Source organism: Kryptolebias marmoratus, linkage group LG12 (assembly GCF_001649575.2).
Source record: "Kryptolebias marmoratus isolate JLee-2015 linkage group LG12, ASM164957v2, whole genome shotgun sequence".
NCBI classification, from domain to species: domain Eukaryota; kingdom Metazoa; phylum Chordata; class Actinopteri; order Cyprinodontiformes; family Rivulidae; genus Kryptolebias; species Kryptolebias marmoratus.
Genome location: NC_051441.1, coordinates 20887768 through 20904696, shown reverse-complemented (window position 1 = coordinate 20904696; position 16929 = coordinate 20887768). Strand labels below are relative to the sequence as shown.

At 39.3% G+C, this 16929-nt stretch overlaps 1 protein-coding gene across 7 annotated transcripts in view; it reads right to left on the bottom strand.

Annotated features, from left to right (window-relative positions):
* Positions 1 to 16929, bottom strand: part of hoxb3a (homeobox B3a) — a 54890-nt gene that overhangs the window by 17005 nt on the left and 20956 nt on the right. Inside the window, exon 1 of one of the 7 annotated variants that reach the window (XM_037978506.1) lies at positions 15214 to 15438. The exons of 5 other annotated variants lie outside the window; for them this stretch is intronic. The gene's annotated coding sequence lies outside the window, so the exon portion shown is untranslated. Of the gene's footprint in view, positions 1 to 9813; positions 11919 to 15213; positions 15439 to 16929 lie in introns of those variants that run through there. One more of the 7 variants, XM_017434425.3, reaches the window with a different exon arrangement.

Sequence of the window (16929 nt, the reverse complement as noted above, 5' to 3'; positions counted from 1 at the left end):
TACGTCAAAAAGTCATGAGTTGCAGCAAACTTTGTCCAGAGCCACTTCTTTTTACTCTTATCTTTTATTTCTGATGTGGTGCTTACCCTCACCCAGGTCCCCCGCCCCCTACACTTACACACACACACCTTATCTCACCACAGTGTTTAGAGAAACTGAGTCCAGTTTTCAGTTTTGATGTTCCTTCAGTGTTTGATTTTTAAAACTCAGTGAAATGCAGTCTCAAAGACACATAATTATTAAAGGTCTAGCATTCATGTTGCCTTTCATCCCAGAGTTTTAGACTAAGATCATCTTATGTTGAGAAATGTTGCAGCTGTTTTGATTATAAAAAAGAAAACATGTTTTCTGCGATCTCATGCAATACTGTTCATACCACCCTCCAGGTATGTGTTGTGAATGACTCTCAGCTACTACTACATCAAATTTTAGCTCAATATTTGTAAATTGACAGAGTTATAGCCATTGTTCTTTTGACTCATGTTGATTAACTATAGCAGTTATCTTAAACTGGACTTACTACAAAAGTTCATTAGTTGTAGATGTACAAAGATTAATTGCTTTCTGAAGGTTTCATTAAAAATTTGTCTGGTGATTCATGAGATGATTTGCTAACGGACAAACAGGATTGACTCCAACAGTTAATGCTAGTGTTTAGCACAATATCTGTAAAACTGATCGAAATATAGCAATTTTTGTGTTTTTTAAGGTCAGTTGGCTGTGGTGGCCATCTTGAGCCAGGTTGACTCCAAATTTAAATTAGTTGTAGATGTATAGCCAATGATTCATTTCTGAAGATTTCTATAGAATTTTATATTTTGGCAACAGAACACACAAATACACACACGCACTGGCGCATGTATTGTCATTTGACTTTGCTTTTCTGTGGTGGTTGATAAAAACTGCCAATCTAGATCTAGAAAGTAAGATCTTGTAGCTTTACTGTCAGTGTTAATGTATTTTAATTTTAAGGCAAATTATCATCAACCTGAGAAGATTCTCACTGTAGCAATCACATACTGTAACATGGATGTCAAAAAACAACCTTTGACCCTGGAAAAAAATGACAGATTTTAATGATTGACCAGTTTGCAAATGTCACTAAGGTTAGTTTTCATCTTGAAATACCATTTTTAGGGTTAGGGTTAGGGTGCAGTATTGCATGATGCAGCAACACACCAAAAAATGTTGGGAAAAAGGCATGTTTGCTGCTGTGTTCCAATATTCTGTTTAATGGCATTTCTTAATTGTTTGAAAAATCCAGTCTAAGTGAAGTTTCTGTTTTTACTGAAAATATAAAATGCAAATAAAAGATGTCTGCTGCCCAAAGGTCTGTGGTTTTTGTTGTCAGATTATCTTCATGATATTTTCAGTCAGATATAGAGTCAGATATAGATCTGAGCTGCAGGCAGGTCAGTCAAACACACACACAGATACACACAGAATCAGGTCTGATAGTATCTCTGTATGCAAGTCAGCCATGAGGACATCACATGAGGGCTGTTGCTGCTCATAACATTCTATAAACTTTCTAGTCCCATGCTTCAAAGAAAAACTGTGATGGAAAGCTAAAAGGCAGGGATGAAGATGATCGATCCAACCAAATTACAATATTGGCTCCATTCAGAAACTACTTGAAAAAAAAACTGTACTGGAGAATATTCTGAGAACCCTTGTGGAAACTGAAGTCAGTGATGGTGATCAGTGGTGGCAATGAAAGTACCTATTTAGGCAGCACTAGTGAAGTATCCTAAGGACCTTCTAGCTACTAAAACGGCAAAACAACAAGGACGTTTGGTTTATGGTATCTCAGATTTGGTTTATGAAGCAAACAAAGAGCCATGACCACAATGTACATTCATTGCTTTTCTCAGCAATGGGTCAACCTGGTTCAAGATGGCTGCCAACTAATCTTGAAAAATAACCTCACAAAAATGGATATACCTCAGTTAATTTTACAGATTTTGACCTAACATTCGGTGTGTTAGTATCTCTGGGTGATCCACAGCATAGATTCAGAGCACTAAAAATTGATCAAAAACTTTGTTTAACTTTTAGAGCCTATCTAATTCAGGATGGCCACCACAACTAACTGATCCCAAAAAACACAAAGATGGTTCTGATTCAGTCAAATTTACACATATTGTGCTAAAATTTAGAGTAGTTGTAGCTAAGACTCATTCAGATCACATACTCGAAGTGCTACTCATTGCACAAAATCTTTGCTTAAAACTTTTGCATTTAGTGTTGGAGTCAACTTTGTTGGTCTGTTAGCAAAATATCTTTTTAACCACCAAATAAATTTTAATAAAATGTTTAGAAAAAATTCACTGGATGTACACCCACAACTGATTAACATTTGGAGCCAACCCAATTTAATGTGGTCGCCACAGCCAACTGACCTTAGAAACTTCACAACTAAGTCAGCTTTCCAGATATTAAGCTAAGATTTGATATGGTAGTAGCTGAGAGTCATTACCAACACACACGCTGAGCTTAACATTTACTGGTATCATAAGATTACACATAACATTATTTTAAAAGTTTGACTAAAACACCTACAACTCCCTCATTTCTTATCATAAAATGATTTCAGTTTAAAACTCTGACATGAAAGGCCTGGGAAATAAACACTCATTCAAGGAATACTAGACCTTTAATTTTAAAAGTAGAAATGTTTTCTAACAAATAAAAGAATACGGAGCATAAATGTACCAGTACTGTAGTAGTGTTTGGGGCAGGGGTGGGGGGTGGGTAACAGCTTAGAATGATGTTAGACTCCTTTGACCTCATGCAGCCTTTGTGTTGAGCATATTGCCCCGAGCGGATCTAGTTTCTAGATTTGACCTCCTGTTCTGTAGCATCAGTGTGCTTCAGGCCTCCTACATTCTTTTCAAATGATCCTCGTGGTTTAGTTAGAGCTCCATTATTTATCAGTCATTTATCTTGCTTTTTCTTTTGTTTCCTAAGAAACACAGCTCTATGTTTTGGTCTTATTAAAAAAGGCACAAAAAAAAAACAAACAAACAAAAAAAAATAACTAAAAACAAAACCAATGTTCAATATCACAGGATAGTTCCACTCCTAAGGTGAGACCTCTTTGGGGTCAGTAAGACCTGAACTTTAAGTCCCACTGTTAACAACGCTACTGTTCCTATATGTTGATGTTTGTACTGGTTTCATTATTTAAACACACACACACACAACAATAAAACATTTTCAGAGTATATAACTTGTGTTTTTTGAAGTCTAATGAGCTTTAATGGCCAGGCAGCATCATTAACAACACCACACACACACACACACACACACACACATACACACGCACCCCCTACCACACCACATGGGTAAGCGACGACAAACATAGAACTGCAACACATTTCAACCCCCTCAACCAGCTTCAGCCGGATGATGCACACATTTCAATCAGACATTCTTTCTGAAACAGCTGCATTTTCTGATAAACTAACATCTTTAAATAACCAGCCTTGAAAAAGTGGCATCAAAAAGTTGAAATCTGGTATATTTTGGCATATATATGTTATTATTATTATTATTGATACAACTTTAAAATAAAAGTACTTTTATAAAACAATGCTTTAATGTTTTATAAATGGGGTATTTCTGAGTTTGTAAACACTTAAGCATCCAAATGCATTTCTAAACCAGTTACAAGACTGTTCATACAGTGCAGCTGCTCCACTGTTTGGCAAGATAAAGTGCAGTACTTCTATTTGCTCAGGTAACGTATTTTTTTGCCAGTTGCACACCTTATTTATTTTTACCTAAATAACTTCATATGCCTAAACAAACTTATCATAGGTCTTACATAGCTTACTGACAAATATTTGCTATTTAATCTCTAAATAATAAAACGGTAAACAGTAAGAACAGAGTACAGATATCTGTTGGTTCACTGTTTAGCAGGAAAAAGGTAAGTATTGTCCTCTTTACCTAATGCACTCTAATTGCTTATTATTGCTTATTAAGTGTTTAAAGCTTAATTAATTCCTGTATTATTAACAATTTGTAAGTTATTTATAAGGCCAACCAATTGAAAGTGGTACATATTTATTTATTTATTGGAACATTGATTGAATGAACCAACAACCTTTCATAAGTAGTCTGTTTATTTTCACTAAATTGGACACAGACTCCCGGCTGTCCAAAGCCTTTCTTACAAGGAGCCATCAGTTACACGTTGTTGTTTACCTCTACTTGAACACCTGCACATGAGGAGAAATACAATCCAGATTTGATGTATCTGTGTTCTTATTTAAGGTTATAAAATAAAAAAACAGCTGTTGTTTTTGCACTGTCCTCCTAGATCAGGGGTGTGCAACATGTGGCTTTTTGGTCCCTCTGTGGTGACTTTTTGAAGCTTAAACCAAAAAAGAAAAACAAAACAAAACAAAACAAAACAAAAAAACAACATTAAATTGAATTTTGCAGATTTTTATAAGCCTGTTTAATGTGTTGCGACGTCTTCTAGTTCAACTTTTTTCACTGTAGAGGACGTTTGAAAAATGAAATATATTCTCATCTCCTTCCTCCCTTCTCATAATTCTAAATAGTCCCCTTAGGAAGGAAATTGGCACTTTTACATAATATTGCATTTATAAGTGTGTCTCAGTGGGGAGTGAGGAGCTCCCTTTTTCTCAGTTAAAAATAATAAACAAATAAATAAATAAAATGATGTCCGTCACCACAAAAACACTTTACAGAACAAAGTGAAAATAACTTTTTCAGAGCAGTTTATCCACCTGCAGTGCATCACATATTATATGATTTCATTTAGTGTTATATTATTAACACATTATCATTAATCTCAAACCCTCCACTGTTTCTTCAGGATTGTTTCCTGTGTTCTTTAATATGAAAACAATACTGAAGAAAAAAAATCATGCCATCAGCTCCTTCGCTTTTCACACAGTTAATCTTTATCAGAGATGCTAATCTTTAACCACAAACTCAAAGGAAGGCCGACATCATCAGGACATTGAGAGAGAAGGGGGGGGGCACATAGAAGTGTGGTGCAGGGGTCAAGCTGTCCTTTCTGTTCCAGGCCTGCAAAAAGTGCTGAGTTCACCAAGTCTGTCGGGCGCTGGATCAACATGGATAAATGTGGCTGCTTGTTGGCTTGATTGAGTGTGTGTGAGGGTGGGTGTGGGAGAGAAAGAGTTCTTACAGTGAAAGAGGCTTACAAATAATATAAACTAATTGGGATTTTATAGTAAAACAGGATCTGATTGTTAAAAGGACATAATTGATTCTAACTGAATTTGTATTTGGATCTGTTTTGAACTGAAATGGATTTAACTTAGCTTGATATAATTTGAACCTTTTTGTGTTTTTGTACTATTTCCTGCAAATGAGTCTTATAGCGAAAAAATGCTATTTTAAAAATATATTAATAGCCTTGAAACGAATGAACATGTTTCTGGAGTTTAAAATATTATAGTGATTCCTTAGAATTAGGAGTGAAATGGAAAGTAAATCCCCTGTTAAATACTACCTAATATTTTATGTCTGATAGGAGACAGGATAGAACTTTGTGTAAACTGCTAAACATTATCATCAGAGGGTTTAAATTAGACTTTAGACCTACAGAGGAACTTTAAATCCTCTGAGAATGACTCAGATGCCTACATTTATCGCCCGCAACAAAAAGGCAAAGATCAACAACAACATTTTTGCTTGTGTCTGTGTGTTCATATACATGACTAAATCTATAACTAAATATCTCATGAAGCACTGGACAAATTTTAATAAAATTTGCAGCAAATAATCTTTGGATACACATCTGCAACTGATTAACTTCTGGAGTCAACATGATTCAAAATGGATGCCATAATCAACGAAACTCAAAAAGTATAAAATTGGATACAACTTTGTCAAATTTGCAGATATTGAGCTAAAACTTGGTGTAGCTGAGACACATCCTCATCACATATTCCAAGGGCTAAACATTGCACACAATCTTTGCTGAAAACTTTAGCATTCAGTTTTGGAGTCAGCCCTGTTTGTCTGTTAGCAAAATATTTCATGAAGCGCTTGACAGAGTAAAAATATCAAAAAATATCAAAAAACATTTCCTATTTCCAATACAAGAGAGTAGCCACAGCAAGCTAACTTTAGAAAAGACAAAATTGGCTATAATTCTGTCAAATCTACAGATATTGTGCTAAAGGTTTTCATACAACTCTCAGAAATGTTTGATAGATGACCATATACAACTGATCTAGTTTTGCTAAGGCCTTAACTTGTAATTGTTTGCATTTTGAATTTTAGCCATATTTGTTTCTTGGCCTAATGAACTAAATTCAGTCTTTAGGCTCTCACTTCATTCAGAGAATAAAACTGAACCCTGGATTCTATTGGACGAGTTGAAGTATGTGCACTGTTCACTACAACAGGCCTGTATCAGTTTCCCAACCACATGCTCCTCTCTTCTGGGACGTGGACAGGAACAAAACAGCAGCAGTTGTAATATAATCAGGCCACTTGGCCCGGCAGCAGACAGGCCTGCTGTGGAGCCTGTTACAGCAGGAGAAATGGCTGAATGGATCCCTGAATGGACCTGTGCCAGACCTGTCAGCCATCACACACTGCAACAGTGTTAGGCGTCCGTGCCCCCTCTACTTTACCCTGATTGTGTTTTGCCCGTAGTTTGTCAGTGATGTATGAAAAAATCAATTAAGTCACAGATTTGTTGGAGTAACTGCTGGTTTTTCCAAGCCTTTCGAGTTTCTGTGCAGGTATTGAGCAGAAACCACCAAGGTCAGGCAAGCTGACGGATGAGTCGACCACTAGTTACTTCAGATGAAATGCAGCACATCAGGCAATTATTCTTAAGATGTTTTCATTGTTTTTGGAAGGGTGATTGAATAAAAAAACATGTAAGCGTTTTAGAAAAGGTTACAATAGAGCATGATGTTGGAAGCCATTAAAAAAAGAAGAAAAAAAAACTTACAAAGGTTGGCAGGATTTTGAATGTGAGTATGTACACTAGACTTGCCATCAATAGGGCATTTCTAGAGGAAATGCATATCACCCACCACCTTTAATGCTAGAATTATAGTTTTATGTTGAGAAATGATGCAGTTGTTTGCCTGGGCAAGCATTTCTAAAATCCCATTATATCGCAAGATGCCATGGTCAGAGATGGTGTTGTGAATGACTCTCAGCTACTACCACATCAAAGTTTAACTAAATATATGTAAAACTGACTAAGTTATCACCATTTTTGTGTTGGCTGATATTGATTAGTTGTGGCAGACACCTTCAGTTAAATTTACTCTAAACATTAATCAGGTGTAAATGTATATCCAACAATTATCCCCTGAAAGTTTCACAAAGTTCATGAGATATTTTGATGACAGACAAACAGGGTCGACTCCAACAGTTAGTGCTAAAGTTTTAAGTGAAAGTTTTGCACAATGTTTAGCACCAGGGGGTAAGTGTTCTGAGTGACTCTCAGCTACTACCATGCCAACCTTCAGCACAATATTTGTAAAATTGCTGAATTGTAGCTATTTTTGTATTTTGCTCAGTGGACTGCAGGGGTCATTTTGAATTGAATTGGCTGCAAAAGTTAATTAGTTTTAGATGTTTCTCCAATTATTATTTACTGAAAGTTTGATTACAATCTGTCGAGTCTTCCATTAGATATTTTGCTAACAGACAGACATAGTTGACTCCAAATAGTTAATAGCAATACTTTGGACAAAGATCTTACAAAATCACAGATTACAGTTCAAAATATTTGTTGTGGATTAGTCTGCGCTACTACTATACAAGTTTAAGACAATGTATGCATAATTGATGAAGGTATAGCTTTTTTGTGGTTTTAAAATTCAGTTAGCTGTGGCAGCCATTTTAAATCGAGTTGATGCCAAAAGTTAATCAGTTGTAGATGTACATCCAATGATTTCTAAACATTTCATTACAATTTGTTCAGTGGATCATGAGATATTTTGCTAACAGACATATACACGATCACATAAATAGATGCAAGCAAATAACTTGATAAAAGATGAAGACAAACCATTTCATTTTTTTTGTGCTCCACTGTTTTGTGCGTCTTATATCCATTACTGCTGGATATATTTGCATTTTTTCCCAGCTAATGCTAAGCTGTAAAAGGATACTCCAGCTAAAAAGAACAGGTTGTTTTGTCTTTAATCTTTGCAAATGTCCTAAATTTCAATGACTACAATCATAATAAACAATGTTAAGACTTAACAGATGAGTTATGTAAATTCTTCTACATTCTTTTTTTTTTTTTTTTCAAAATTGAAAAATAAATAAATAAATGAATTAAGTACTGAAAAAGTCAAAGGACTTGTGATCAGCTGGTTAACATTTAAATTCCAAAGATTGTATTAATTTTAGAATAAAACACATAATTGTCCTATCAATATTAATTTGCATACCTTCTTTTTTTATATCAGTGTAATGCCATGAAATTGGTCAAAAGTTTCATGTATTCATAGAAGAAAAAATGTTACTGTCCAAAACGTCTGAAATGATTATCGCCTGCTCCCAAGAGGTGAAAGCAGACAATAACAAACCTTCAGAAAATAACTGCATCTGCATCTAAAATTGATTGTTTTGGTGTTAACCAAATTCAAGATGGCTGCCAAAGCCAATTGAACTGAGAAAACACAAAATGGCTATGCCATAGCCTATTTTACAGATTGTGTGCTAAAATTTAGTGTGGTAGTAGCTGAGAGTCATTCAACACACTCCAAGTGCTACTCATTACTCTTGATCTTTCCTAACTCTTGAAGTCAACTCTGTTTTTCTGTTAGCAAAGTTTTTTATGAACTACTGGACTGATTGTCATATAACCTTTAGGAAATAATCATTGAATATACGTCCATAAATTATCAACTTTTAAAGTCAGTCCGATTTAAGATGGCAACCACAGCTAATATTAGCCAATACAAAGATGTTTATAATTCAGTCATTTTTTTTATCTACTGAGCTCAAATTTGAAGTGGTAGTAGCTGAGAGTCCTACATAACGCACACTTAGAGCGTGAAGGAATGGCAGCACACCTCCATGATAGCGCGTGAGTCTGCGCATAACACTATTTTCATGGTTGACAGGTCAGTCCTTTAAATATAAACATGTTTTAATTTATTATAATTTAAGTTTGCCTTGTAACTGACCAAAAGTTTCACCTGTCCAGAGAAAAAGGTTATTTTTTCTGACGTTGTTGCGTGTTTTAGTTCAGTTACAGGTTAAACTTTTTAGAGTCATTTGAACATTTGCTGAATGTTGGGCGGTGGAGAGGGGCAGGAAAGGACTTAACACTTTAGAGAAGTGTAAAAAAAAGGGGGGGGGGTGTTCTTGAGTAAGCAATCTGTTCACACTATCATAAATCACAGCTGGGCTAACACGCATCTTGTTTCTTTGCAGTCAGTCATCAAGTCCCTATTCAATGCAGCTCAGTTCCTCTCTGTCACGAGCTCACAAACATCCCATAACACCTCCCTGTCCAAAGCTGTCTTCGTCCTGCAGGTAACCTCCTCAGAAAGAGCGCGTAGTGTGGCGCCTTTTCCTACTCTTTGTCTCTTAGCCGTCTTATTCTGAGTCATCTGTCCTCAGTTGCCACACACACACACACACAGAAAAAAATGGCCATTTAAGTTGCCTACATGCGCGCACACCTTATGGATAGTCTGAGCGCGTACACAGCCACACAGCAGATAATTAATGACATGTCCTGCGGCGGAGCGTGGGACGGGGGACGCCTCGTGAACACACGCCGGGACACTGAGTGAGAAGCATCCCAACGCACCTTACCTGCTCCGCGTCAGCGTGTCTCTCCTGCTGGATCTCCTCGCGTTGTCTTTTTTTTTTTTCTTTTTTAATTCCCCCTACTGGACGCACTCCGCTTTGGACGGGACCGGCACCACAAAGCTGCAGTTACGGACACTTCCATCCTTTCCTGGGACACATTTTGCCACCGATTTCCGGTGCGTGCGATGCGCGCATTCTTCGGAGACTTGGTTTGGTTTCTCAAAATTTGATCAAAAGCTCTGCTGAAGATTTTTTTCCAACTAAAGCCGACATTTGAACGGAACCAGCGCCAGTTCTTATGGAACTATTAGGCGTCAATCTCTCAGCAGCGTTTGGTAGATGATATAAATCTTCCGAGGCTCGTCATAAATCAACATTCCAGCTTACCTACAGCACAGGCTGACGGGGACTGCGCGCTCTGAGGCTTGTTGGACTACTCTACCTTCAAAGAAACACACACATACACGGTGCGTGCACCCAGGATCCCCACCCCCACCCCTACCGCCGTGCACACAGAGCTGCTCTGTGCCTTGCTCAGAAGCGCGGCCGGGGCTGTAAATCTTCCTCTGCGATTCTGTTTTGAAACCACAGCTGACGTTCGGACTACGAACCCAAACGGGGTCCACAAGAACCAGCCTTGGAGGATTAAAGCAGATCGCAGTTCCTCGATTTCTCACTGGTTCCTGTTTGATGCTGACAGTCCTGCTCTGACCTTTCATTCCTTTCCTCCCAGCTCATAACTCACTGAAATACTCTTCGTGGTGCGTTCGCGGCACCTTCCTGCCTTTATAGAAACCAAAACTGCTAATATAGATGAGCCTCATTCACCATGTTCGTTCCTCCATCATCATCATCATCAGTTTTTTACTTCTTCGCTTTGTGTTTTCCTCTCTGGTGCGCCGCCGGCGGATTGACAGCGTGAATTGTTCCTGAACCGGGCTCTGGACCAGCTGCTGAGAAAAGGCCACGGGGTTGAGAGAGAGAGAGAGAGTGTGGGTTCCGTCCGAACAGCATTAAGGCCAGATGTTGGTCCTTACATGGCATCGAACTGAGCTCAATCAGAGGAGAGGAAGGTTCGGGACGGAGAGCAGACATTCTGCTGCAACTTTCTCTCTCCTCTCGTTCAGGATGGAAACGGAGCCTTTACGGGTTTATTGGATTTGGGCAAATTACATTTCGAACTCCGAACTGAATTATTCTGTATGTGAGGAAGTCAAAGAGAGAGAGAGAGAGAGAAAGCACATCTTCAATTAATGCAAGGGTCGTGACAATCTGCAAATCTAACTGCAAAAACGCGACCACTGTGATTTTAAAAAACTTATCACAGGGTAACCAAGAATTAACCCTAAAACTTCAAACCCCTTTCAGAGATCCGTCAGAGCGTGCGGAGTTGGTGCGGTTCTTATTCTTATTTGGACTGAAATGACTGAAAAAGGCCTAACAGATCCCGCAACACAAACGGAACATCGGGAGAGGCAAAAGGAACCACGGCAGACATGTTAGTTAATTAGAAAATCACTATTTTTACCAGCTATTTGATTATTTGGTTATTTCATTTACGGCCACGATGTCTTTGTTCACCGTTATCCAACATCTTCAGATAAAAATCCTCGCAAACTGATGCTCTTGGCTTTGATTTCCGTCTGTCTGTCTCATTGTGCCCTTTGTACCCTCTCTCTGCCCACGCAACGCGTATAGACTTGCCCCCTGCCACGCACGAACACGCGCACACACTAAAAACAGAGCGCGAGGGAGACGATGACAGTGGAATAAAGACTAGAAAGATGAAGTTCGTCAGTGAGTCCTTGTGTCTGGTGTCTCAACCCTGATTAAAGAAGAAAACAACAGCAACACGGCAAACCCGCGCGCGCGCTTCTCTTATTTCCGGCTCTAATCGCCACCCGGCGGAAAAAAGAAAAAAAGCGAGCTTTCTGTAGCCGCCTGATTCGGTTCCAGTCGATCGTTTTTCACGAGAAAGGACTCTTTTCCTCCGCCATAAAGATTATAAATGAACGCAAAGCTTTCCGTTGATTTATTTCTGGCGGTGTGAGCATTTCCGCACGTGGAGGAATCACGGAAGCGCGTGGAGCACGGCACTGGAAATCTGGAAAACTGTAAGATTTATAATAATAATAATAATAATAATAATAATAATAATAATAATAATAATAATAATAATAATAATAATAATAATAAACGCAGATTTGACCACATCAGTGTCGTCTCTGTGCAGCTTTGATTTATGTTGATCTGTCCTGACATGATTTATTCTCAAACCAAAAGTTGTCAAGAACAGATGCAGATGTTGTTGTTTTTTTCACCATATTAGAGTCTATAAAGAGAAAACGTATGTCCAAAAAGTAAAATTAGCAAATGTAATTTTTAGGATCTTCTTTTTAAACGTATTTCAATGTATCTTGTATATACAAATACAACCCAGTCAACATAGCATTTGAAATACATATATCCTAAAAAATATATTTTTTTTTTGTTTGTTTGTTTGATTTCGGCTTTGTTTTGTTTTTTTTTTATTATTTTTCGCGTTCGGTTTTTGTGACCCAAAGGCTCTTCTGTCTGGGCCGGTTCGGACTCAACAAGAACGGCTGACGAAAGAAAATGGTAAATACAAATTGTCAATTGTGAATATATATTTATATTTATATATATATACGTATATATTTATTTCATGTTTGTTGGATTTGTTGGGTAGTGTTTTGTTTGCTAAAAGACAAAAGTTGAGGTGAACAATATGGCCGCCGCTCTCAGCAGTGAGTGGGTTGATGCGCCTCGTGCATGCCTTCATGCCTGTCGTTCAGAAGGGTTCGGTTCGATCGATCCGAATTTGCCTTTGAACATTTGTTTTCTATTACATCTCGTAGTTACGGCGGATGTAACGAGACATTTTTGTTATTTTGCTTTTGTCTCATCTCTCAATAACTGATCGCATCTGCTGCAAACAATAAGATGATCCTGAGAGCACGCGCTCTGATATTAGTGACTTAAACCTCTTAAAGGGCCACTTTGAAAAAGAAATCCTAAATCCCATGTAAAAAACATCTTCAGCTTATCGTGTCTTCTGTTTAATAAATAAATAAAATACAATCCGCTTTTCTTATGGTTTGCAGCAGCAATAATATTTATTTTTTTCCGAAATCTTTTGGAGTTTTTCAGTCGCTTCCTATCTCTCATTTCTTCTTTCAGCTGCAGGATTTCGACAACAGATGTCAGACCAACACCCCGCTGAATACTTAAACGATATCAGCTAGTTTTGACGAGCAGATATTTTCTTTTCAGCAGAAACAGACGGTGTATTTGCTGCTCAGTTCAACCTAGCGCTTTTAGTTAGCAGTGCTGGAGTTTGGTAATATAACGTCTCATGCAGCCCCGAAACCAGCACGCACAGCAACGACCGGGACAGATATTTAAAAACAGGATTTCACCCCCACACCACCTCCCTTCCAACTTGTTTCTGACAATCCACAAAAAAGAGAGGAAATATTGTTTTTGACGCGGCGGCGAACAGCAGGAATACGCACAAAGATACGAAGCGCTGCCTCTCCTCCGCTGCTTCTGCTGTAATTATTATGGGATGGAATGACCCATTCTAATCTGGTTAAACTAACGTTTACACTGATGGCTGCCACCGAGCCAGGAGACAGACAGACAGACAGGGAGAAGAAGCACCGATCCATTCATCCATTTAGCTATCAATTTTATTGCGTAAAAATACTTTTACGCAACAACAACAATAACAATAATAATAAGATTTCTGTGAAAGCATTTCCTGTTTGTGTGCAATAAAATCCTTTTGCTGAAACATTCTCTGTCTCCCGCTGTCCTTATTGCGCTCCGCATGTGTCACCAGCTGCTTTCACAACACAAACACAACACTAGCGTCACACACACCGAAGTGAGTTATGAGCTTAGCCGATGAAATTCTATTTACACCCCCAACCCCACCGCACACACACCCATCTCACTTGCTTCCTGCAGCGGGGAGAAAAGACTAAAAATAGACACGGCTGCACAAACGAGCTGATGGAGTGATTGCGTTCAATGTCTCAGCCGCATGCAGAGCAGGCACTTTTAATATATTTGGGACTGTAAACTTCCTGTTTTCTGCTCTGTATTTTTGAAAGGAAAGCGCTCTGAGTCACGGTGAGAGGTTTGAGCTAAAGCAGAGGCACTTGGTGCTGACATGAATAATGGCAGTCAGCTCCGTTCCAGCACACATCCAAAAACAGTGGACCCCCCCACACACACCACACACACACACACATTTACAGAGAGAAACAGAAAGTTCGAGTTTAGATCTCCTGTAAATGTATCTGACAAAAAAGCAGAATAATGAAAGGTGTTAGAGTGGAAAAGATTACACGAGAAGCCAATGAAGAGTCCAGGCTCTTTTTTATGCTGAAATTTCACATCAAACCAAAGGCCTGATAGCAACTGAGGATCAGCAGAACAGAGCCTATGTCATGTACATGTTTAACGTAACTCGTCTTCTCTAAATGGGTGAGATTTCATTAATCTATAAGTCCTGTTTTTCACATGCCATGAAAGTAGAGGTGCTCCAAATTGAATCGAATCCTCCTTTAAGGTCGCCGCAGTTATTCAAGACCAATACTTTCACAGAGAGAAGGAAAAAAAACGTGAGGGAAAAAATCCCTAAAGGTTGTGTGTGATGGAGGAGCAGAACAAGAGGAAGACATTGACAACAAGAGAATGAAGAGGGAAAAAGTAGATCTCTTCCTCTTCTGTTTCTTCCGCCTCCGTGTGTGTTTCATCGGTCCATCGACCGTCAGCACCCCCCCCCCCCCACACACACACACACAAACTCTGTTTCTAACCCTCACCGTCTTCCCACAGCGCTGAAAGTCGTGATTTATCGCGGCCGGTGCCATAAACAACAGCACTCAGTCACAAACACACAATGGCAGCCGCGGCCGCACGCTGACACCCTGCCTCACTATAAATCAGGAGAAGTAGCTGCTGGGAGGGAGAAAAAAAAGAAGGAAGAAGAAGCAAAGAGCGCGAGAGAGAGAGAGGGGGAGCAGGAGGCAGGGAGGGAGAGAGATAGGATGGATGAACACAGTCAGGCAGATAGAGAGAGATGTGGAGGAGCGCGGGAGGCGATGGGGGGAAAAAGATGGAGATGAACATGCGAGCGTTCCTGAAAATCTAAACAGCCATCGGCCAACATCATCACGCTGCTCCCCTCTCCCTCCTCCTCCTCCCCGTTCCCAACCCTATAGTAAAACAATGGCCGCTGATGATGGGTGTGTGTGGGGGTGGTGGTGGTGGTGGTGTGTGTGTGTGTGGGGGGGGGTGATGTGTAAACAACACAACATGCAACCATGAGAAAACACAGAGAAAGATGAGCGTTTTTCAGCTCATATTTACCACGGCGCTTTTTTTTTTAAAGCCTGGGAGTCACTGGGTGGGATGCGGGCGAACAAGGCGGCGCAGCAGCGTAGAAGAAGAAGAGGAAGAAGAAGAGTTCTGTCCCCCCATGCAGTCCCCTTCCTTCCTTCCGCAATCTACTCACGGTGTCCACAGCAACCCGCGAGACGCGCACCCGTCCAAATTTGTTTTATTGCTGCCTCCTTCTCTCTTTTTCCCGTCCTCTCTCTCTCTCTCTGTGTTGGCGTTTCCCGGTGTCTCCTCTTCACCCCTCTCTCTCTCTCTCTCTCTCTCTCTCTCTCTCTCTCTCTTTCTCTCTCTCTTTTCCTTTCTCCCCCCTCTCCACTGCTACGGTGGTGGTGGTGGGGGGGAGGGTATTTTTTTTAAAGGACAGTTGAATTTTCCACGTCACGCAGGAGCAGCACCGTGCCNTTTGTTGGAGTTTTTGGAGGGGAACCTTGTTCCATTTCTGTTTGATGTAGCATCCTAGCAGATCAATGGTGCTGAGTTGTTGTTGCTGGATTATTTCAATTCATAACGTGCCAAATCGTTTTCAATTGGTGAGAAGTCAGGACAGCAGGCAGGCCAGTTCAGGACCTGGAGCTTTCTGCTACGAAGCCATGCTGTTTTGCAGTGCACAGTGTATCAATGTCTGCCTGAAAAATGCAAGGTCTTTCTTGAAAAAAACAAAACAAAAACAAAAAACACATCATCTGGATTGGGGCATATGCTGTTCTAAAACCTGTATATACTTTTCAGTATTGATGGTGCCTTTCCAGATGAGTAAGCTGCCCAGGCCATAGGCACTAATACCATCAGAGAGGCAGGCTTTAGAACTGTGCACTCAAAATAGTTCCTGAGCCCATGCAGTGATGTCCAGAACCGAATCAGACCTGTTTTTAATGCAGCGATGCCTGAGGGCACAAACATTACAAGTATCCAGTACTGACTTTGGTCCTTGCCCTTTGCATAAGATTTTTTTCTTTAAATCTTTTTGTGATATTATGAATTGTATAATAATAATAATAATAATAATAATAATAATAATAATAATAATAATAATAATAATAATAATAATAATAATAATAATAATAATAATAATAATAATCGGAATATTCTAACGATCATTGGAGTCTGAGCTTCTTGAATTGAACAAAAATGTAGGCCATCATGGTGCATTTTTATCACCATTGTTATTTTTTTAAATAAAAAGCGTTTTCCTGCTGACGGAAGCTGCATATTTTTAATAGAGAAAGGTTTATTTGAGCTAAAAAAAAAGTAAATCAAATCCGACTGATACCAGAAGGAAAGAAAGCCGAGATCAGAGCAGGGAAGAACAAGAAAACAAGCGAGAAAATAATAATAAATTTAAGCTAAAAAAATTAAAAGAAAAAAAGAAAACATACACAGAGGGGGAAAGAAACACAGAGGGGACAGAGACAGAGCGGTTCAGGGACAGATGATGAAACAACAGAGAGACCAAAGCCCGTCTCCGGGCTGTGCGGGGCTCCAACAATAGACCGCTGGAATCTTTCTGACCGCTCCGAGAAGAACAATGGAGTCCGAGAGCTGAAGAAAAAAATCTGTTGAGGCTGGAGCAGAGCTAATGTAGCTGCTCTGTGAACAAGAAACATTTCAAGGTCAAATAGTGTGTGTATATATTGTGTAGATGTGTGTTTGGGGGAGGGGGAGTGTATGTGTGTGTGTGTGTGTGTG